Raw genomic sequence first — 22,673 nt, 5'->3', positions numbered from 1 at the left:
ATTGTTTTTTTAAAAATTCCTCTTAGAGGGCGCCTGGGTGGCTCAGTTGGTTAAGCGACTGCCTTCGGCTCAGGTCATGATCCTGGAGTCCCGGGATCGAGTCCCGCATCGGGCTCCCTGCTCGGCGAGGAGCCTGCTTCTCCCTCTAACCCTCCCCCCTCTCATGTACTCTCTCTCTCATTCTCGCTCTCTCAAATAAATAAATAAATCTTTAAAAAAAAAATTCCTCTTAGATAAATAACACCGTCAAATCTCTGCTTGCTCCCGTTTCCAAATCTCCCATATTAGTGCATTCATTTGTTCATTCATTCATTCACTCAACAAACATTTGCTGCTTACTCACTATGACAAACATAAGTTGCCTTTGCCCTTGAAGATCTGATGGATGTGAACAAGCAAACTGAACATTTCGGCACAGTGTAAGCAACTAACTCATGATAGTCAGGACAGGCTTCCTGGAAGAGACAATGATGTGGCTTGTTCCTGAGGACTAGTATGTGTCAGTCAGGCAGTGATGTCAGAGAATAGGATTCCAGGTAGAGGAAACAGCACATAGGAAGGCCAAATCTTGGAAGGAGCATGAAAGAGGAAAAACATGGGGGAAAAAAGCAAGAGCAGATGCCCCACGTGACTTGAGTGAAGGCACTTGGGGGAAATAGTGCGGAGACAGTTTATAGAGTTTTAGCCCTATCCTGAAAGCAATGGAGAGCCATTTAAGGAATTTACATTAAATTAATTCCTTAAGTATTATATAGGTTAAGTAATTAGTAGTGATACCGCTAGCAGTAATAGCCATCCCTTGCACAAATTTAAAGAAAAAGCATACCTAAAACCACAATGCAATATCTCCTCACACCCACCAGAATGGCTAAAATGGAAATGATAAGCAATGCCAAGTGTTGGCAAGGATGTGAGCCCTCATCCACTGAGATAGTGTATATTGTAACAATCACTTCAGCAAACTTTGTTGGTAGCAACCACTAATGCATAATCTATGACTCAGCAATCCACTCCTTAAGTATATACCCAATAGAAATGTGTACATAGGTCTGCCAAGAGACACGTACAAGATTGTAGCAGCATTGTTCTTAATAACCCAAAACTGGAAATTTCCCAAATGCTCGTCAAGAACAGAATGGGTAAATGAATTATTATCTATCCACACAATAAAATACTGTACAGTAATAATGGGAAAATTATAACAACATACAGCAGGAACGAATTTCACAAACACAATGCTCAGCTGAAGACACCAAACACAAAAGAGTATATATCCTATGATTCCCTTTATATAAAGTTAAAAAGAGGCGAAAATGCTCCCTGGTATAAGAAGACAAGATGTGGTTACCCATGGGGGTAGTTACTGGAATGGGCATAAAAGAAGCTTCTGAGGTGGTAAAAATGTGGTTTCTTGACCTAAGGGCTTGTTACCTAGGTGTGTTCATCTTGTGAAAAACTCATCAAAGTTTTTATAATTTGTTTACTTTTCCGTATGTATGTTACAATACAATAAAAAGGCGCTACCCTCCCCAAAACACACACACAAAAAAAACAGGAAGACAAATAGAATATCAAAGCTACCAACACATTGCATTGCGACTTGAGTCTAGTGAGAGACCAAAACCGTCTTTTCAGCAGGGAGTTGAGCTTAGTGCACAAGTGACAAAAGGTGGCCAACTGACATGCGATTTTTGGTGTCCTTCACGGTGTTTTTAAAATTTGTAATTACAGTTGGCCCTTGAACTACATGAGTTTGAACTGTATGGGTCCACTTACATGTAGATTTCTTTTTTTTTATAAATATAGTACAGGCGTGCCTGGGTGGCTCAGTCGTTAGGCGTCTGCCTTCGGCTCAGGTCATGATCCCAGCGTCCAGGGATCAAGTCCCGTGTTGGGCTCCCTGCTCGGCAGGAAGCCTGCTTCTCCCTCTCCCACCCCCTGCTTGTGTTCCCTCTCTTGCTTATGTCTCTCTCTGTCAAATAAATAAATAAAATATTTTTTAAAATAAAAATAAAAAAATAACATAGTACAATACTATAAATGTATTTTCTGTTCTTTATGATTTCCTGAATAACATTTCCTTTTTTTTTAGGTTATTTTATAGTAAAAATACCGTATATAATACCTATTATATACAAAATGTGTGTTAATCAACTGTTTATGTTATTGGTAAGGCTTCTGATCAACTAATAGGAGCTTGTAGGGGAGTCAAAAGTTGTACATGGATTTTCAACTATGTGAGGAGGTTGATGCTCCTAACCCGCGTGGTGTTTAAGGGTCAACTATAGTCAATAACATTCTGAAACTTTTACATAAGAATCTAAATGCCCTTCACTATTTGCTTCTCTAAAAAACAATAAAGATCTAACAACAGTGCTCTAGTTTACATTTTTAGAGGCAATCTTTGGCTACTTTGTAGAAAATATACTAGAAACAGCAAAAGCAAAAGTGGAGACCTGATAGGAGGCTGTTGCCAGAATCCAGATAAGGGGTGAGAATATCTTGGATCACGGGAATAACAGGAAAAACGCCAGCACATGTGCAAATCCTAGACATATTTTGAAAGAACAATTCATTGGACAAAAGCCAAGAAGAACTCTAAAAGTTTTGGCCTGACCAACTGGAGGGAGATAGTTGTCAATCCCTGAGAGAGGAGAAGCCTGAGAATTGAGTAGGAGTTTAAGGGGCATGGATGGGAGTAGTCTGTTTGGGATATGTTAAATCTGAGACAGCTCTTAAGTAGCCAACTGCAGATTTCAAGAGATAGCTGAATATTTGATTCTGGGGTTCAGGAAAGAGGTCTGGAAAGGAGATGTAATTGTGGGAACCGTCAGTTTATGGCGGTATTTAAAGCCATGAGATGAGAGGCAAGCAAGGGAGTAGGTGGAGTCCAAGGCCTGAGACCTGGACTTCCAGCATAAAGAGGTCTGCAGGGAAAAACAGGAAGCAGCAAAGGAGACAAAAGAGGAGTGGTCAATAAGGTAGAACATAACCAAGAGAGTATGGTATCCTGGAAGACAAGGAAAGCAGGTGTGTTTCTGAGGATGCAGTCATCAACTGTCTTAGATGTCAAGGAAGGTGAACACTGATGAAGAGCCAGTAGATCTAGCAACATGGAAGTTCTTTATGACGTTGGCCAGAACTCTCTTGATAGTGTAATTGGGCAAAGGGCAGACAGGGTGAGTTCAGGAGACAATGGGAGGAAAAGAATAGGAATCAGTGAGTTTAGTTAACTCTTTCGTAGAATTTTGCTGCAGAAGGGAGGTAAGAAGTAAGATCACCAATCCAGAAGTCCAGAAAAGCATCTTTCTGTTTGTGTGTCTGTATTTTATTAAGTGGGAAAATTAACTGCATGTTTATGTGCTGGTAAGAATAGTCTAGCCAAAAGCGAACAGTGCTATAGAAAACAGAAGGAAATATGGGGGGCAATGTTCTTGAATAGGCAAGAGAAGTAAGATCCACAAACAATTGGCTTTTGATATCATCTATGGTGGTACATTGTGTGGGTACAGATGCTGGTAGATAGACGTCTCTGGGTCTCAGTTTCCTCCTCCATAACTGGGGCTTATAATGCTTATCTCACCTAGAGTTTATAAAGGCTAACTGACTTAACATAGGTGAGTACCTGCTTCCCAGTAACACTCAAAAAATGACAACCACACTGATTTGTCTCAATATCCCTAAATCACAATTTTCAGGTCTGGAAATCTCTCGACTGAGAGGTTGTACGTCTACTGAGTAAATACAAGAAGCTAGTGAGATTAGGTTCGTACATAAATAACTCATGAAATTTTTTAAACATTTTAACTCTTAATAAAATGCCTCAGGCAACTTCATGAAATGCCTCCTTATTAAAATACTAAATCAAAGACAATAAAATCTGGCAGAGCAGCGTAATTTCATATCTTCGGTATCTTGTTTGCATAGGTTAATTTTAAACCCAAAGATTTATTTAAATGTTCCACAGCCTTTATAACAAAATTAAGGTATTGGAGCTGCTTCAGGCAGTGGGTCAGACTCTGTGAGAAACCACCTCCCTCCCTACTTTATTTCACAGCACAAATCAGCCAAATGGATAAGCCAAAAGTTTGAAGTCAACCAAGTTGCACTGATTAACTGCTGTAATTGAGGTTAAGGGCAATTCACTAGGAATCACAAACTCTGGGCTCTAGCCCTGAGGTTAGCTTGCCCTGTTGGACTTGACCATTGGACAGACCTTTCACTTTCTGGGCCTCTACTTCCTAACCTGGAATACAAAGGGCTTAGGCCTGATGCCGTCACTTCAGTTCCCATGGTCTATGATTCTGAGAGCTTGAGATTACGTGAGGCTTTATGGACTGTAGAAAGAGATTGCTTGGGGCCACTGCTTTCCCCCGGTGGAATTTGGACAGATTATACAACTTCTTTGAGTCTCAGTTTTCTCCTCTTTACCTGAGGTATGAGAACCAAACACAGTCTTGCTTGAAAACCACTCTACTAAGGGCACTCTGTTATTCCAAGCTAAGGGGCTAAAGCAGGAGCCTCAACCAGGAGAAGGCAGGGCATGCCAGGATCAACCTGTGAAGTGTACTCAAAAGAGTCACATCTCCCCTACCCCTTAGAAGGTGAGCCACTGTGGTAGATAGGTGTCTTCTCTTTTTCAAACTGGTACATTTGTAATGGTGGCATAGAACTTCCACCTGGGCAGAATGTTAAGGACCCAAATGGACTTTGTTGCTGATTAATGCTGTCTGCAGCGGACGTAGGAGTGGTGAGACATAGCTGTGGGTCTCTTTGCAATCCCAGGTTGCAATGCATACAAGTGTGTCAGAATGATTTCTCAGTTCCATTTCATTCACTATCCCATCCTCTCCCTTCAAGACCATGCCCTCTCCATAGGTAGGCTTTGAGTGCTTTTCGGTTTTTAACTTTGACTATCACTGAGGGAAGTTGAGTTTCTGGAGAAGTGTGGCAAAGGCGGACTTTCCTCATTGGTTTTTGTGGTCGATGGTCTGCAAAAGTGATCACTATGCCCCTCCTCACATCAGGAAAGGCATCACTTTCCCCAACCCCAAAACTGAGCTGGCCTTGTGATTCGCTTTGGCCAACAGAATGCAGCCAATGGGATTTTGGCCTTGGGATTTCTAGGCCTACTTTTTAAGGAGCCCCCATAGATTCTTCTTTTATTCAGAGGGAAATCCAGCCAACCATAGAAAGAAGTCCAGACTATCCATGTGAATAGAAAAGAACACATAGAGGACAAGCTAGGTTCCAGATATATGAGTGATTCCAGCCAATACCAAAAGAGTGAGGCCCAGTCATCCTAGCGGGTCCCCAGCCATTCAAACCCTTCCAGCTAGGGCAGCAGACAGGTGAGTCAGGCCACCTCGAATTCTCCAGTCCCCTGCGAGCCACGCCAGCTAAGACCACATGGGGACAGACTTGAGCTGTTCCAGCGGGACCCCACCCCACCCCACCCACCCCAGCCCACAGATTTGTGCACAACAAAATGGTTATTGTTCTGAGCCACTAAATTTTGAGAAAGCCAAAGCTTAGATGAGTTAATTACCCTACCCAAAGTCACAAAAAGAGTAAATAGCAAAACTGAGATTAGAACACAAGCCCAGGCTTTCCCAAATTGATGATGAAATTCGTATTCTTTCTCCTCACATTCCATTCCAATTGCGTAAAGAACTTGAATTTCACGATTTTAATTAAAGAATGATAGGCTTCAAAGGACAAGCATGTTTGGTTGGTACCTGACAATTCAGCTCTCAATTATATACTGTCTTACTCTGCTCTCTAATTACTTGATCAGACATATTTCAGTTTATAATTTCTCAGAAGTCAGCAAAAGGGAATGTGCTTCCTGGCAGTATTTTGAAGAATATTCATTAGATTTATTATAAGTAGGCCTCACTTTCCACAATAAAATCCATCTTTTAAAAGTGTTACGAGAATTTTTTAAATAGTTTTATGTAAATAAAGCTGCTGTAAATTAAATTATATTTTAATGAAATAGAAGTTCCCATTTAAAATCAGCAGTGAGGGCGCCTGGGTGGCTCAGTTGGTTAAGCGACTGCCTTCGGCTCAGGTCATGATCCTGGAGTCCTGGGATCGAGTCCCGCATCGGGCTCCCTGTTTGGCAGGGAGTCTGCTTCTCCCTCTGACCCTCCTCCCTCTCATGCTCTCTGTCTCTCATTCTCTCTCTCTCAAATAAATAAATAAAATCTTTAAAAAAAAAAAAAACTTTAAAATCAGCAGTGAATTTTTTAATAGAGCTTTTGAAACATTTTTAAGATGATGAATCATTTAGGGTCATTTTCTGTCCTAGAAGCTGAGATTTTTATGTTAGATTTTCTTAAACTAGGGCACAACTTTAAAAGATGAGAACTGTGCAGGGCATAGGCTAGTCCTTGGCCCAAAGTAAGTGTTAGGAAAAAATGGTAACAGTTACAGGCCTGTTGTGGCTGAAAATGTCCTAACCCTCAGTATCTATGAATGTGACCTTATTTAGAAATAGGGTCTTTGCAGATAGAATCAAATTAAGATGAGATCATTAGTGTGAGCCCTAATCCAATATGACCAGTGGCCTTAGAAGAAGAGGAAAACACCATGTGATGACAGAGACAGAGGTTGGAAAGCTGATGCTGTACGCCAGGGAACACCAAGAATCAACAGCCATCACCAGAAGCTAGGAAGACACAAGGGAAGTTTCTACTCAGAGCCTCGGAGGAAGCATGGTCCTGTTGACACCTTGGTTTTGGACTTCTAGCTTTCAGAATTATAAGAGAACAGATTTCTGTTGTTTTGATTGTTTGATAGTAAAGTGTTATGGCATCTCTAAGAAACTAATACCATGTACATCATTTTCTTTGACTTAGAAGGAAATATTAGAGGGAGGAAGATACATGAGGAAACAGAACAGAGGACTATTTTTTAGCCAAATCAGTAGATATCCCCAACCCCTGTCTCCCATGCCACTTTTACTCTAAAGGCTAGAGAAAAAAAATTAAATACTTTCTGAAGCTCTACTGCAGCTAGACCTGCTCATGGGACACATTTCTAGCCAATGAAACATCATTGTTTGTTTGTTTGACAAAAGATAAAAGCATGGCTAGGCCAGTCATCCTTGTCCTTCCTCCTTCAATCCAAATGTGTTATCTTGGGGTAGAGCAGTCATCCTGCAACAAGTAGGTAGCAAGCATGAGAGAAAGACCAGGAGAATCACCGTGCAAAGCTACTGACCCTGCAGAGCCTCAGAACCAATTCTAACCAACACCTGTCTCTAGATTTGAGTTACGTGAGAAAAATAAACCCGTATTTGTTAAAACCAATACAGGTTCGATTTTCTATTATAACTGGACACATTCCTAATTGATGGGAGAAGCTATGGCAATAGTTCAGACCAGAGGTAATATATAAGGATAAGAGGGGTGCCTGGGTGGCTCAGTTGTTAAGCATCTGCCTTCGACCCAGGTCATGATCCCAGGGTCCTGGGATTGAGCCCCACATTGGGCTTGCTGCTCGGCAGGGAGCCTGCTTCTCCCTCTCCCACTTCCCCTGCTTGTGTTCCTGCTCTCTCTCTCTCTCTCTGTCAAATAAATAAATAATTTATATATATATGTATATATGGATAAAAAAAGCAGAGAGAGGAATGGAAAAACCAGGAGAGAGAAGAAAAATACTGTAAATATGGGTATTAAGTTAACACTTGGGGATCAATTGAGTATGGGGAAGAAGAAGAAGCCTGGTATAACTAGGAGGTTTTAAGACTGGGTTCTGGAGAGATTTCTTCTTCTGTAAGCAGTTATATACAGTTCCCTATCTCTGATGCAAGAAATGGTTTTGAATAGCCCATGCTAGCCTTGCAGGCAACACAACTGAATGCCAGATAGTGGCAGAAAGCAACACAATTTACTCTCCCAACATACAAACATACAACAGTCTTCAGCCATTAAAGCTCCTTGGCTTTTTCTACCCAAACATGAAATTCTCTGCTCAGGTCAGTGCAGTGCATCAGTCCCCAAATTTAGGCTCCAAAGTTGAGAGAGAGAGAGTATTTGCAGAGTTCCACATTCTGAGTTTGCATTTTTGGGGGGAAACATGCTTGTGACACTGTGTCTTACAGAGAAGAATTCATCCAACTTGACATTATTTCTAATTATTAACCATACACATTCTAAAAGAGTGCTTCACAAAGTGTGGTCCCAGACCAGTGCATCAGCATCACCTGGAAACCTGTTATCAATGCAAGTTCCCAGGCCCCATCACAGATCTTCGAAAGCAGAAACCCAACAATTTGTATTTTAACAAGGTCTTCAGCTCACCTGACGTGCATCTATTATCCAGGGAGATTGGTAGCAGAACATCTCTGGCTTGACAAAATTGACTCTCCCAATCCTCCTTTGATATACAGTTGGTTACTGGATTAGGGGTGGAAATTTTCTTAGGGGCCAAAGAGCTTCCTGAGAGAACAGGGATAAAAACTTGAAAACCTTCCCTTTGCAACTCAATGCTAGTAGAATGTATTTGGTGGTTGGAATGATGTTGGCTGAGGTTAAGCTTCCAGTGGGGAATTCCATGTGAGGAAATGGAAAGTCAGGCTCCAAGCCAATTTTCCATGATAGAAAGGCTGATTCTGCCTGGCATGTACCTATTACTGGAATCCCCACCCACCCCCACCATGCTGGCTTGATGATTGTGCTTCTGGGCACTTGCTAAGCATTTGAATTTCAACAAACAGTTCCTACCATGGGAGACCAAGCATACACCCAGTTGTCCAAGTGTGACAGTCAAAGAGTAAGACCTTGAAGAGTCACTGCGTCTTTACCAATGAGGTCAGACTAGTGTTCTGTAATGGCGCAGTGTAGCCAGAAAACAGACTCTGTGCTTAGGACATTTGAAAGCTGAACTGACTGCCTTGCCCTGAGAAGACTGCTGAGATTCTTGGAGGACTGATGGGGAGAAGATTGGCTCTGTAAGAGTTCTTCGTCTTGCTCTCGATGGACTACACTGGGTCTTAACACCCTCGGGTTTGTCATTCGGCCCTGTTCTACTCTGTATCCAGGGGGAGCTGTGTTCAGTCAGTGGAGGAGTTTGTGGGAGCCTGGAGGGCAAGGGGAAGTGAGAAGTGGGTGTTACTCTCTCACCCTTTCTGCCTAGGTCAGCAAGTTTGCCACCCCTGCTTCTGCCCTTCAGACCCATCATGGTCCCATCTCCAGCCACCTCACCTGGCCCCTAGGTTCTGGTGACACATTCTCCTCCCTTTGATCTTCCAGCCTGGGGGCACTGATGGCTTCTTGATACTACTCATCTCTAGCCCCATTTTGGACTCTTGGCCTTTTTCATTACTGATGTAATAAATTCCCTGCATTAAGTTCCCTTTGTTGTAAATACCTAGAATGCTTTCTTTTTTTCTGATCAGAACTTGATGATACAACTGATTTGGCAATTGTCACAAAAGAGTAAATTGGGTCTTTCAACTGAGATATACAGATAAAATAGATCTCAGATACCAAAGGGAAGTTGGGAGTCAGATGCCACAGTCCTGAGAATTTACAAAAGAGCAGGAGACTAAGAAGTGTCATAAACCCCTCACAGACATTGACTGATCTCTGTGGGGTGCACACCCCACACTCCCGTACCCTCTGGCTTCTGGTTGGGTTTGGCCACTAGAAGACACTGGTTGGAGATGGGGGTGTAATAGGAAGAAAGAAAGGGTGCTTAGACAAGTTTCCTGAAGCATAATCATGGTCCAGCATGGTGGGGTCAGGTGAGGGCTCCAGTCTTGGACCCACACCAGCCAGAATCAGCTGACTGTCACTCCTACTCCTCTCTTCCACTCAGATTTTAGCAGTAGCTGCTTTCCTCACCTATGGCTACTCTTCTTGGCAGGCAGTCCCTCTCCAATGATTATAACTCTCCCCAGGTTCCCTGTAACACTCATACCTAGGAGTGTTAATAGTTTCCCCCTGTTGCTATTTGCGGGATGCTTCCCATTACATTCCTTGTTGGTTCCATTAACGCTGCCCAGACCTTTGGAAGATGACCCATCTTCCAACTCTCTTTAATTACCCTCAGAGTCTGCCATCTGTTTTCTGCCAACAGGGTGATTTATACAGGGCATACAAGGATCAGGAGTTAGAGATTAAAGAGAGGGTTGTGAAGAGGATTTCCTTTAAGAGAGCTGAATTGGGAATTCAGGAGGAAGGGCCTCATGGGTGCCCAGGGAAGATAATGACTTAGGTCATTAGAAGTTCTGAGCACAGGGGACAGAAGCAGGGGTCCTTTTTGAGTGTGGGTTTCACTGTATAGGGTGTTCTGATGAAGCTATTTCATTGAGGAAACTTCTGATGTCATGAGCTAGCCAAATTTATTAGAGGAGATTCTTCAAATCTCTTCTGAATGCCAAAGTCACACTTCCGTTTTATAAAGATTGAGTGGAAAAAAAAGAGTGGGAGCAATGTCTCTGCATTCAGAATTCTACCTGACACTTCATTTTGTTATTGTATTTACCACTGCTCTTGCGTGTGACCATTGCCACCTGCCTAAGATCCTCTCTATTTTATCTTCTTTAGAAAATAAACCTCCAATCATCACCCAGGGTGGAGACGGGTAAATTCAAGGAGGGAATATGGGGATTTCAAATACTTCTTATACAGACCGTTAAGGAATCCTCTGGTCTGACACACCACTCTCCCTAAGCTTCCAGAGATATCCATTTTTATGAATTCCTTCTGAGGGATTGGCAGTATATAATTTGCTTGCATTGCCACAACAAAGACCACAGACAGGGAGGCTTAAATAACAGAAATGTATTTGCTCACATTTCAGGAGGCCAAGAGGCAAAGATCAAAGTGTCAGCAAGGTCGGTTCCTTCTGAAGCCTCTCTCCTTGACTTATAGACAGCATCTTCTCCCCGTGTCTTCACATGGTCATCCCTCAGGGCAGGTGTGTGCCCTAATCTCTTCTTATAAGGACAACAATCATATTGGATTAAGGCCCACCTTAATGAAATTATTTTAACTTAATCATCTCTTTAGAGGCTCTATCTCCAAATACAGTCTCATTCTGAGGTCATTAGGGATTCAAAGTATGGACACGAGGGCTTCAACGTATGATTTTGTGGGGGAACATAAGCCAACTCATAACAAGCAGGACAAAATTGAATTACTTTGGCCTCCCCCTGTGCTAGCTTATATTTAGCTTTTTGGATTTGCTAACTCCACTCAATTGCAGCTGCTTTCTACCTTGCAAAATGTAGTCGTCATTAACTTTTCTCTCAAAGTCTTTCTCCTGAGAGATTTATGCTTTTCTTTATATGTCTCACTTGTTCCCATTTGGTGTGGTTTTGGAAATCAGAAAGAGTAAAGGCTTGTATTTCACCCATCATCTCTCATCAGATGTCTCTAGCCTGCTTTGTATCTGTTAACATAGCAACATAAGAATTTTCTAAATCACTGGGAAGTCTTCCTAAAGCTTATTTTTATGGCCACATAATGAATCTTCCAAATGGAGGGTATCATGTTCTATTTATCTATTTGATCTATGGCTGTGTTTCCAAGTTTTTGATAGAACTAACACTACAGTAAACATCTGGGTCAAGAGTATTAACTCTTTAAGTCTTTCTTGATACAAACCTCAATTCGTCAATTCTAAGATACCATCCATTGTAAGATACAGTGAAAGAGGTGAACGACTTCTGGAGAGGAGGAAAGGGGAGTTGGTTAAAGTCAAGAGAGTGGTTTTTATGTCTCTCAAAACATTTTGACTCTACGTGTATCTATGAAATCTGATAAAAATAACAACTGAAGGGAAAAATCAAGCCAGAAAATTATGTCTACAGGGGGTGCCTGGGTGGCTTAGTCTGTGAAGCATCAGACTCTTGATTTTGGCTCAGGTCATGATCTAGGGTCGTGGGATCAAGCCCCACATCTGGCTCCGTGCTCAGAGGGGAGTCTGCTTGAGATTCTCTCTCTCTCTCTTCCTCTGCCCCTCTCCACCCTGTGCGTTCTCTCTCTCTAAAATAAAAATTTAAAAATAAAATATAAATAAAATAAAAATAAAATAAAATTGATTTATTAATCAATCAAAAAGAAAAAAGAAAATTATGTCTACAGTGTGACCTCATTATTTAAAACAAAAAAAATTCATAGAAAAATTATTAAGGATCCACAGGGTAAGTTTAAGAGTGAGTTTTGTTTTGGGCACCTGTGTGGCTCTGTTGGTTAAACGACTGCCTTCGGCTCAGGTCATGATCCTGGAGTCCCAGGATAGAGTCCCACATTGGGCTCCCTGCTCAGTGGGGAGCCTGCTTCTCCCTCTGACCCTCCCCCCTCTCATGCTCTCTCTCATTCTCTCTCTCTCAAATAAATAAATAAAATCTTTAAAAAAAAAGTGAGTTTTGTTTTGATTGTTATTTCTGGGTTTTCCAAAATTGAAGTGAATAGTTTCTAAAGAAGAAAAAGGTTTGCTTTTTACTCCTTTATTCTAAAAAGAAAAGTGAGCAGAAGGAAATGCACCAAACTGTAGTCCTTGCATGGTGAAACTGTAGATGTTATTTCTTTTTTGTACTTCTCTGAAGTTTCTAAATTACCTCTAACAGACATGTTTGGGGGCTTAAGCACCTAAGAAAGAATACTCCGCTGGAGAAATAGAGAAATCTCTTTGCCTCAAGGAGAGACAACCTGAAGGGACATCCCAGCTCCCTTTGGGATCAACTGAGTGAGGCCTTTGCTGAGACTGCATAGCAGCCTCATTTCTCCTTTGCCCAAAGCTGATTCTTTTGTCCCCTTCCCAAAGTACTGATCCCAAGAGCACCCCAATAAACTTCCTACTCTCAAATCTCCTTCTCAGAGTCTATACCCTAGGGAACCTGACCTACAACACCATGTGCTTTGGCTGGTTCAAAGGACATCATCTACCAACTTGTTGTAAGTCATGAAAGTATTTCTAAGGGCACTGTTTTTGAAACAGAAAACTCATTTTGGCTTGCAATTTTGAGGAATATGTTAATAAGCAGTTTACAAAACAGTTCACATGCTATGATTGCAATTAAGAAGATATATATAAATACATACATTTCATAATAACTAATACTTGAGGACATAGTTAATGGATTAACGCTTTTTTAAAACTTTTTTAATTCCAGTATAGTTAACATACAGTGTTATATTAGATTCAGGTGCACGATACAGTGATTCAACACTTCCATACATCATCCAGTGCTCATCATCACAAGTGCACTTCTTAATCCCCATCCCCTATTTCACCCATCCCCCCACCCACCTCCCCTCTGGTAACCATCAGTTTGTTCTCTATAGTTAAGAGTCTGTTTCTTGGTTTTCCTCTTTTATCCCTCAATGATTGTTTATTTTGTTTCTTAAATTCCACATATGAGTGAAATCCTATGGTATTTGTTTTTCTCTAACTGGTACCATATTGTTTTGATTACTACAGCTTTGCAATATAACTTGAAGTCTAAAATTGTAATACCTCCAGCTTTGCTTTTCTTTTTCAAAATGCTTTGGCTATTCAAAGTCTTTTATGGTTCCATATAAATTTTAGGATTTTTTTGTTCTAGTTCTGTGAAAAATGCTGTTGATATTTTGATAGGGATTGCATTAAAAGTGTAGATTGCTTTGGGTGGTATAGACATTTTAACAATATTTTTTCTTCCAATCCATGAGCATGGAATGTCTTTACATTTCTTTGTGTCACAATAGACTAATACTTTTTGAATACCTACTTTTAGCCAGGCATTAATTTGGCATTATACCAAAAATATTAAAATTATCTCTGGATGATGGAATTAGAAGTGGTTTTTATTGTCTTCTTCCTCCTTCTAGAATATTTCCCAAATTTTGTTTTGTAATTACATACAATGTTATAAAAATTACTTTATAAATCAACCTTTTACAAATAAATTTTTATGATAGCAAGTATTTCAATAAACATTTGCTATAATCTTTATATTACATGTAACCCCAAATTCTCCTCTCCACCCTCCAAAAAGTCCAAGACCTGCAAAAATAAGATGTGTCAACCCAACAGAGTCGAAGAGCAAGTTTTGAATATCAAGATTTGGGATACGGAAGGTTGTCATTAATTCTCTAGTCCAGAAATAAATAACCTGAGTGTTTTCTGAATCATTTGCGTTTTGAAGCCGAAAGGAAAAGGGAACTCTTAGGTATTTCCCATTGACCTCAGATGGATTATATAACAAAAGGACCATAAAGTTTTCCCAGCATGGAGTCTTTGACAAAGACACCATAGACATCAAGGAAGGCAGAGTCTGCACTTGAGAGTTTAGGACCAAAACCTAAATGCTCTGATATTTTTTTATCAGTCCAATCTGGAATCTGTCATCCAAAGATTATATCCATTAATTTTTCTTTGTTACATATCTATTTAGAATATATTCTTAACTGACTACAATTGGTCTTCAATTCAGAGAGAAAATTAAATACATTGCCACTCTAAAGCTAAAAAGACAAAACATAGGCAGAATATTTTAGAATATTATTCCTTCTTCCAAAATATATGTTTTGCTTTTTTCCCCCTTGGCTCAAATAAATATATTTTATTGCATCTCTCTGGCAAAAACTTTTTACTGAATTCAAACAAGGGTACCTGAAGGTTAATTGAAATGTGGACTTTTTTGTGTAATCTTTTCCCATTGTTAATGAATTTCTGCCATGCCAAGATAAAGGGTGAGATGTAAAGATAAGTTGACATCTTCCAAATTTTAAGTCTGGCCATTATGGTGATTCCATGCCAAGTCACATCCAGGGTAGTACTGTCTGATCTAATTGAACATGGTGTAACTAAGTGAGAAGCCAGGAGAGTTGATCCCTCTAAGCAGTGTTCCAGACTTTCTCTGGGCTGGAACAAACAAAAGTACAGCAAGGACTTCCGAGAATTAGTCATGTTCATCATTTTCAAGGAAATCACAGAGTATTCATTAAAGAATGGCTTACGTTAGGCTGCCCTCATTAGGAAGGATGGAAGTCATTGCTATGAATCACTGGAAGCTAGTTGGGTATCACATGGCATATGGTGGAGGCGGGGAGGCACTGAGTACTTTGGTCCCTCTGATTGTGAACACAAGGAGTGGTCATCTTCCTTGAATCTAAATGGACAACTATATGGTTCCCTCCTTTGCAGGGTCTACTAGATCCCCAGTCTGCTTTACAAGCTATTGCTAGACTGGTCTCCCAAAAAAGCATTCCTTTCTGCACATGTTTGCTGGTGGCTATTTATTGACTCGATTTAACGATCATAGAATTTTAGAGCAAGAATGATCTTAGCAATCACCTTGTCCAGCTCTCTCACTTATATACATGAGAAAATTGAAGCCCAGAGAAGTGAAGTGATTCACCCAAGGCCACACAGCAAGTTATTTCCATGCTAACTCAATCCTCAAGGCAATCTCCCATTATCTGCTTCCACGTTGAGATGCCCAAACCATCAGACACATTCTCCTTAAGGGTTGAAAACATTCCTACTGCTGAAGAGATAGTATGTGGAAAAGTGAGGGAAGCCAGAGACCCAGATGAGTCCTGAAGGCTCCACTGGCAGGGCTAGGAACCAGTTATAGAGAATTGGCCTTTTCCAAGGAGGGCTAACTTGGCTGATGTCCGAATAGAATGTGTTTCCAGTGAACAGCTAGTGACGCAATGACTGCCTGAGTAGCAGGGAGGAAAGCTGCCCTGCTCTTCTTCCCTTCAAGCTTTGAAGAAGGCCCTAAGTCCTTATCCACTTGAGGATGGGCAACTCATCTTGAGATATGAATAATTTAGGGACTAGACTGCCCTGGTCTCCAACATTTCAAGGGCTAGTGAGGCTTCAAGGGAGATGCAGCAGTGCAATGAGATGAAGCAACCAGAGAGGAAAAGAAAGCAAGGGTCTGCCTGACCCCCTTCCCCAGGAGCCCAAGATAAGTTAGTTCAGTCACCCATTGATCACCCACAATTACTTACAGAGTCAGGCTGTATCCCAAAGACAGAAATCAATGGTGACCATGCCAATGTAGTGCTCTGTGGTCAGTGCTCCCCTGAGTACCTTCACTTCATTAACTCCTGTGATCCTCACAATGACTCCATGGCATGTGCTATGATTTGCACTATTTCACAGTCAAAGATACTGAGCCATGGAGACATCATATTCCACAGCCAGTAGGAGGGGTGGCCGGACATTAGAATCAGATCATCAAAGTCATGAGCTGACATTTTTAGCTCCTTCCCCTGCCCTTAAGGAGATAACCATATAGTGAAGGGTGTAGACATGGGAATAAGTAATTTCCATTTACTCCTTCACCCATGCAGACATTCAGTGAGCATTCAGGCTCCAAGGATACAAAATCCAGAGAGGCCTGGACCCCAGAGTCAGAGAGACAGGGGATCAGGTCTCCTTTCTTGGTTCCCTACAGGTCTCCATTTACAGCACTGTGTTTGTTTGCCTTACTGCTTAACTAGACCCACAGCGACTTGATGCCAAGAATGTGTCTCATGCACCTCTGTATCCACAGCCTCCAAGGACCATGCCTGGCATGCAGGAAATGCTCAGCAAATATCTGTTGGATAGAATGTAAACAGAGCTTGGAAAAGGCCCAGGTGTAGGAAAACGATTCCCTGATTCATTAAGCTACTGTCTTGTCTGATCCAAGGAAGAAGAATCTATGATATAGTCCATGTAAAGACAACTTGGCTGACAATATCCACTTGTGGAGGTCTCCCTGGATGTCCATATTGGAGTTCTGGGTTCCACAGTTAGCTCCCTTGATTCTGGTATCTATCACAAACTTGGACCTTACCAAATCAAATGCTATCAAATAGTAGCATCAATATCTAGGATCATGATAAAACTGGGTGAAGAAATGAATTTTGGAGTCAGACAGACTTGAATTTGAATACCAGCTCTGCTCCTAATTGTTTTTTCTAGAAGCCATTTAATTTCTTATACCTTCAGTTTCCTCATCTGTAAAATGGGAACAGTAGTCTACGTAGTTGGATCATTGTGAGGATTAAGTGGTATGATAGTTAATTTTATGTGTCAACCTGGTTGGGCCACTGTACCCAGATATTTGGTCAAATATTACTCTGGATGTTTCTGAGAGTATGTTTTTTGTAGATGAAATTAGCATTTAAATCAGCGGACTTTGGTTAAAGGAGATTGTCCTCAGTGTGGGTGGGCCTCATCCAATCAGTTGAAGGACTGAATAAAACAAAGACTGATCTCCCCTGAACAAGAAGGAATTCTGCCAGCAGACAACCTTCAATCTTGAACTGCACCATTACCGCTCCTGGGTCTCTAGCCTGCTCACCCATTGTGCAGACTTTAAACTTACCAGCCTCCACAATTGCATAAGCCAATTACTTAAAATAAACATCTCTCTGGGAGCGCTCTGTTGGCTCAGCTGGTAGAGCATGCAACTTTGGATTCCAGGTTCGTGAGTTTGTGCCCTGCATTGGGTGTAGAGCCTACTTTAAAAAAAAAAAAAAAATTTAAATCTGTGTGTGTGTGTGTGTGTGTGTGTACACACACACACATAATATTGATTCTGTTTTTCTGGAGAACCCCAACTAATACAAATGGCATGATTCATGAAAAGTCCCTGACATACAGCATGTTCTCAATGGATATTAGTTTTATTTCCCTTTCCCAGAGACCTTCAGCCTCTTCAATCCACAGGTAAGCAGATGGCTGTCCAAAGAGGTACCAAGACTCATCCACTCTCCCAATGTAACCTTGAAGAGTTTGAGAGATGAATGAGATAATCAGCTTTGAGCATCACAATTTAAGACCCAAAACATCTGCTCCATGCCCGAAGGGATCATTCATTTTCAACAAAGTATCCTTGAAAGGACTTCAGAGTTCATCTGATCCAAAAATTACAAGGTGTTGGCCTAAGGACCACATACCTGTCTAGTTGGTTTTGTTTTGGGGGTTTTTTGTTTTGTTTTGTTTGATTATTTTTTTTACTCATGCAAGCTTTTTATTATTTCTTTTAATTTAAGATTTGAAAGGTGTCACATAAAAGTCTGGATTCCTGGCTTCTCTTGATGAGTGGGGGAGATCTGGTGACCTCAGGTGTGTACACTTGTAGCTGGGAGGTCACTGACACCATACATAGGACACAGGTCCTTGGGTCATTTTACTCACTTGTGTCAATCCCTGTAGACATTTGAGTCTGTGACTCCTTGTGTCCTCCAGCTCCTTCAATTCAGAAGAGAGGAAGCATAGACTCAGGGAAGTCTAATGTACTTGCACAAGGTCATGTGCCAGATTGGCAAAGCCAGGTCTAAAATCCCACATTTTTGCCTCTCAGGCCCCTAAAAATATGCTGCATTCCAACTGAGCACAAATGCTTTTACTGACAAATTAGGAGATTCCTAAGGGTCTTTTGTTACCCTGTAAGGCTTATTATTTTAGCAGTAAGATCAAGCTTAGTGTCACGAATGAATGCAGTGTTTTAAGATGGGGCTAAAATACGAATTGTCTTATTTGTCCCTGTGATTATAAGCACAGTTCTGGGGTCAGACCAAATTTGGCTTTGCCGTTAACTTGGGCAAGTTTCTCACGTTTCTAATAAGAGTTATACGTATTACACAGTGTCAGTGGTGAGGATTAAATGAAATATTTCACGTAAAGTGCTCAGTAAGGTGTCTGGAATATACTAAGCATTCCACAAATGTTGAATTAAGACCTCAGAGGAATTAAAATAAATATGGCAAAATTAGCAATGTAGCTAAATGATTTTGCACCTGCAAATATGTAGGAGTTCCCAGTGACCCCCCCCACAAATTCAAATCCAACACCCCGGTATTTTCCTCAGCTTATTCCCTTTTACACATGTGTTCATGGGCTCATTTGGTCTAACCTGCAAAACATGAAGTAGGTCCATACAAACCTACTGATTAAAGTTCAAGATTTATTTGTGGCTATTTTTGCCCTCAGAATATACTTCACTAATAATAATATACAATCAAGGCATTATGTTTGTTCAAAAAAGAAAAGTCTTGAATTAATTCCCATTGTCTGGGTGGTTGAGTTATCAAGGTGATATACAGTTGGGTTAATTTGGGGCTGTTCGTATCGATTTTAGGATCTGCTGTATTTCATCCTTTATGTTTTCATTTTGGTTTTTAGTGTGTTATACTTAAGTTTCAATCAATAAGTTGAACTATGTTATTGTACAGCTCTGTGTTATTGGAATTAGAGCAATGAAAAGGACAGATGCCTTCTAAAAGCTTAGCCAGGGCAGAGGAGCAGACATGTAAAGAGACCATTATTATAAGCAGTGTCTAGGATGTGTGCACGGAGAGCTGAGGCAGGTCTTAGGACCGTGAGCCAAAGACAGTGGGGCTTAAGAAAGCTTGCCGAATGAATGAATGGATGAATGAATGAATGAATTTGTGATTCTATTTGTCCCGTCGAGACTGTGAATTCTTTAAGGTAAAGACTGGACCTAATTCATCTCTGTATCCCAGGTTTGGCCAGAGCTGGGCCCAATCTGTGTTCTTAGAGTGGAAAGCAGCTATCCAAGGGTCCCGCATGCAGCACTAGGCCCAAATTAATTCCAAGAGTGGCGAATTTTTCAGTTGTTGGAACCTGTCCTTTTCCTGCTCTTTTCCAAACTCATCAGCAGCAGCCACTCCCCTCTGTTCTGCCCTTTCCTCCCATCTATGAAGAAACAGCGTCCCTACGTCCTCCCAGGGGCCCACCCTCCCTCAGGCAAGGTCTGCCTAACCCCCTCTGGCCTCTTTGACTCCTTCTTATGCAGAATCTGTGCCTCAGGCACAGAATAACCGGTGAATGAGGGCAAAGCCCAATGACCTTGCACCGAAGACTCCCTGGCCCATCTACTCTTCAAGGTCTGAGATAATCATTCTCCTCTTCAGTTCCAAATGTATCCCCACTGCTTTTTATTGTACTTCTCATGAATTGCAGCTCACTAATTGCAGTTTACGTATAAGGAAAACTTACTGGGCACTAAGGACTTTGTTTCATCTTGTCTAACTTTCACAGCCCTTTGATGGAGGCATATTAGGCTGTAAGTGTTTCGTAGGTGAAAAAGCTGAAGCCCAGAGAATGTGTAACCGGCCCAAAGCCACAGCCAGCAAATAGCAAAGGACGCCTGTGGCCTCTGCCTCCACTCTCCTCCCCCACCCCTGCAACTTGGTGCCGCCCAGTGCCACTCTCCCCCACTGAGTGTCTGCTCAGCCCATCCTCCTGATCTCTGGGCAGGTCTTGGCACTGCCCCTCTGCTTCTCCTTGTGGAAATATCTCCACATTGATTGGCACAGCACTGAAAACTGCCATCCGGCTCCTCCCTCCCGGCCCGTCCCTTTCCTGCCCTCCTTCCTCCCCCTTCCTGGGACTCGGCAGTCCCGCTCCGGTCTCTGATGACCTCATGGATGCTTGCTTCTGTAAAGCTCCTCGCCCAGCTCTGGTCCTGAGTGGGCCTCTCCAGATGCATGTTTTTCATCTCGTCCACACCCATCACACCCAAAGCCAGTCTCTTCCTTCTCTCCTCCCAGGGGTAGCTCTCTTCACTCTGCCACCCCTGTGCCCATGGCCGGCTGGCAACCCCTTCTGCCCGCACTGCCTCACGCTTGGATCTCATGGTGGCACCTTTGTGGGTCCCCTCCCCGCCCTGCTGGTGTCCTTGCCAGTTGACAGCACAATCCACACGACCTTGCAGAATGCTCGACGGAAAACATTCCCTTGATCATTGATTGAGTCAGTGGTGATTTACGGAGAACTGCCGTGCCCGGCCAGCTCACCAGCTGGAGGGACCTTAAAGGCCGTCTACCTCGTCTACTGATAAGGAAGCTGGAACCTATTCACCGTTTCATCTGAGAATACCTATTGAGTGCTCCCCTCCAGGCCAAGTACTCCCTAGGCACTGGGGTATAGAGCCAACAAGACAGACAGCCCCTGCCCTCAGGGACCTTGCACACTATTCATTATGTATCGCACTTATGGTAAGTTTATTAATTCATTCAACAAACACTTACTGAGCACCTATGATGTGCTAGCCCTTTCTAAGGAATACAGCAATGAATAAAACTGACAGAAGTCCCTGCCCTCTTAGAGCTTACGTTCTAGTGAAGGGAGACAGAAAAGAAATAAGTATATAGGTAAATACTCTGTCACATGGTGCTGAGTGTAATGGGAAGCAGCCCGGGCCATGTACAGCCTCCCTCCGCCCTACACGAGCCCTGGAACTTTGGTCAAGCTACATACCTTTTCTGTACCTCGCTTCCCTCAACTATAAAATGCAAATTAATAAGGCCCACATCACAGGGAATGTTGTGAGAAGTAAGCAAGGTATTTTGGAAGTGCTTAGGATAGTCTCCAGCACATAGGAAGCACCAGGACTTTTTACCTAAGTGTGCAGAGAAGGGGCAGAGGCTTTGAGAGGCCTGGACGAGTACAGTGTATAGAGGGTGGTCGACGAAGACTGCACAGAGACATTTCAGCCAAGACGGAAGGAGGGAAGAGAACTTGCCGTGCCAACACCTAGCGAGTGTTCCAGGCAGAGGGAGGAGCCAGGACAAGACCCCAGCAGCAAGAAGGACAGTGTGGCGGGAGCAGGTGAACCAAAGAGAGCGAGGAGAAGATGAAGGCAGACAGGCATGGAATGGGGGAGCCGGAAAACCCCGAGGGGCTTAGAGTCCATTTTGGCTTTTGCTCTAGTGCACCAAGGAGTCTTTGGAGAGCATTCGCCTGGGGAGGGACATGACCTGTTCTGTGTTTCAGAAACACCATTCTGGCTGCTCTGGGGAGAGACTAACTGCAAGGGGGCAGAATCAGGACACTAGTCAAAGAGGATTTTGCAAGAACCCGAGGAAATTAGGGGCTGGATCAGGATGATGAGATGTGGTCAGGTTCCAGATCTATTTTGGAGGTCAAGCTAATGGAATGTTCTGTAGGCTTGGATGTGGGTTTGAGAGAAGAGTCAGGGAGATGTAATAAAGGAGAAGTACTGGGCACTGTGAAAGCACAAAGAGTTCTGGGAGAGGACTAGAGAAAGCAGACAGTGAGGGAGACCCCGGGGCAGGAATTAGTAAGGAAGAGCCTTGAAATGTGGAGTCTGAGATGACCATTCCATTTAAACATCAGCCCCCTCAAGTCAGAGTTATTGTTCTAATGCTTAATCCCTTGAATTCCCAGAGCGTATGGAACAAGAGCCAGAGCAAGTATGTGGATGCCCTATGGTCCATACACAGCTCACCTGTTAGGTCCACTGTGAGCACAAAGGAAAATGGGCTATTACACAAACATGATTGTCTGTCTCCCCCTGCTGGCCATTCTTGTATTTCAGTTTATTTGCTGGCTGTTTGCTGGGTATTCTTTTTTTTTTTTTTTTTGAGTTAAATTGCATAAAAACGATTTTTTTTTTTTAATTATGTTATGGTAATGACCACACATTACATCATTAGTTTTTGATGTAGTGTTCCATGATTCATTGTTTGCGTATAACACCCAGTGCTTCATTCAGTACGTGCCCTCTTTAATACCCATCACCAGGCTAACTCATCCCCCCACCCCCTCCCCTCTAGAACCCTTAGTTTGTTTCTCAGAGTCCATAGTCTCTCATGGTTCGTCTCCCCCTCCGATATCCCCACCTTCATTTTTCCCTTCCTGCTATCTTCTTCTTCTTCTTTTTTTTTTTAACATATAAT

At 42.2% G+C, this 22,673-nt stretch overlaps 1 protein-coding gene and 1 long non-coding RNA gene across 2 annotated transcripts in view; one reads left to right on the top strand and one right to left on the bottom strand.

The window, feature by feature from the left end:
• The window catches only part of PROM1 (prominin 1), a 200,683-nt gene that overhangs the window by 65,390 nt on the left and 112,620 nt on the right, over positions 1-22,673 (bottom strand). The gene's annotated exons all lie outside the window — the stretch shown is intronic.
• Positions 1-22,673, top strand: part of LOC145720231 (uncharacterized) — a 92,164-nt gene that overhangs the window by 64,661 nt on the left and 4,830 nt on the right. The window lies entirely within an intron of this gene.

The sequence above is a fragment of the Leptonychotes weddellii genome, chromosome 2 (genome assembly GCF_054177405.1).
Source record: "Leptonychotes weddellii isolate Sample4059 chromosome 2, ASM5417740v2, whole genome shotgun sequence".
Lineage (NCBI taxonomy): Eukaryota > Metazoa > Chordata > Mammalia > Carnivora > Phocidae > Leptonychotes > Leptonychotes weddellii.
The sequence above is the reverse complement of the archived record's forward strand: the minus strand, read 5'-3'. Positions and strand labels throughout refer to the sequence as shown.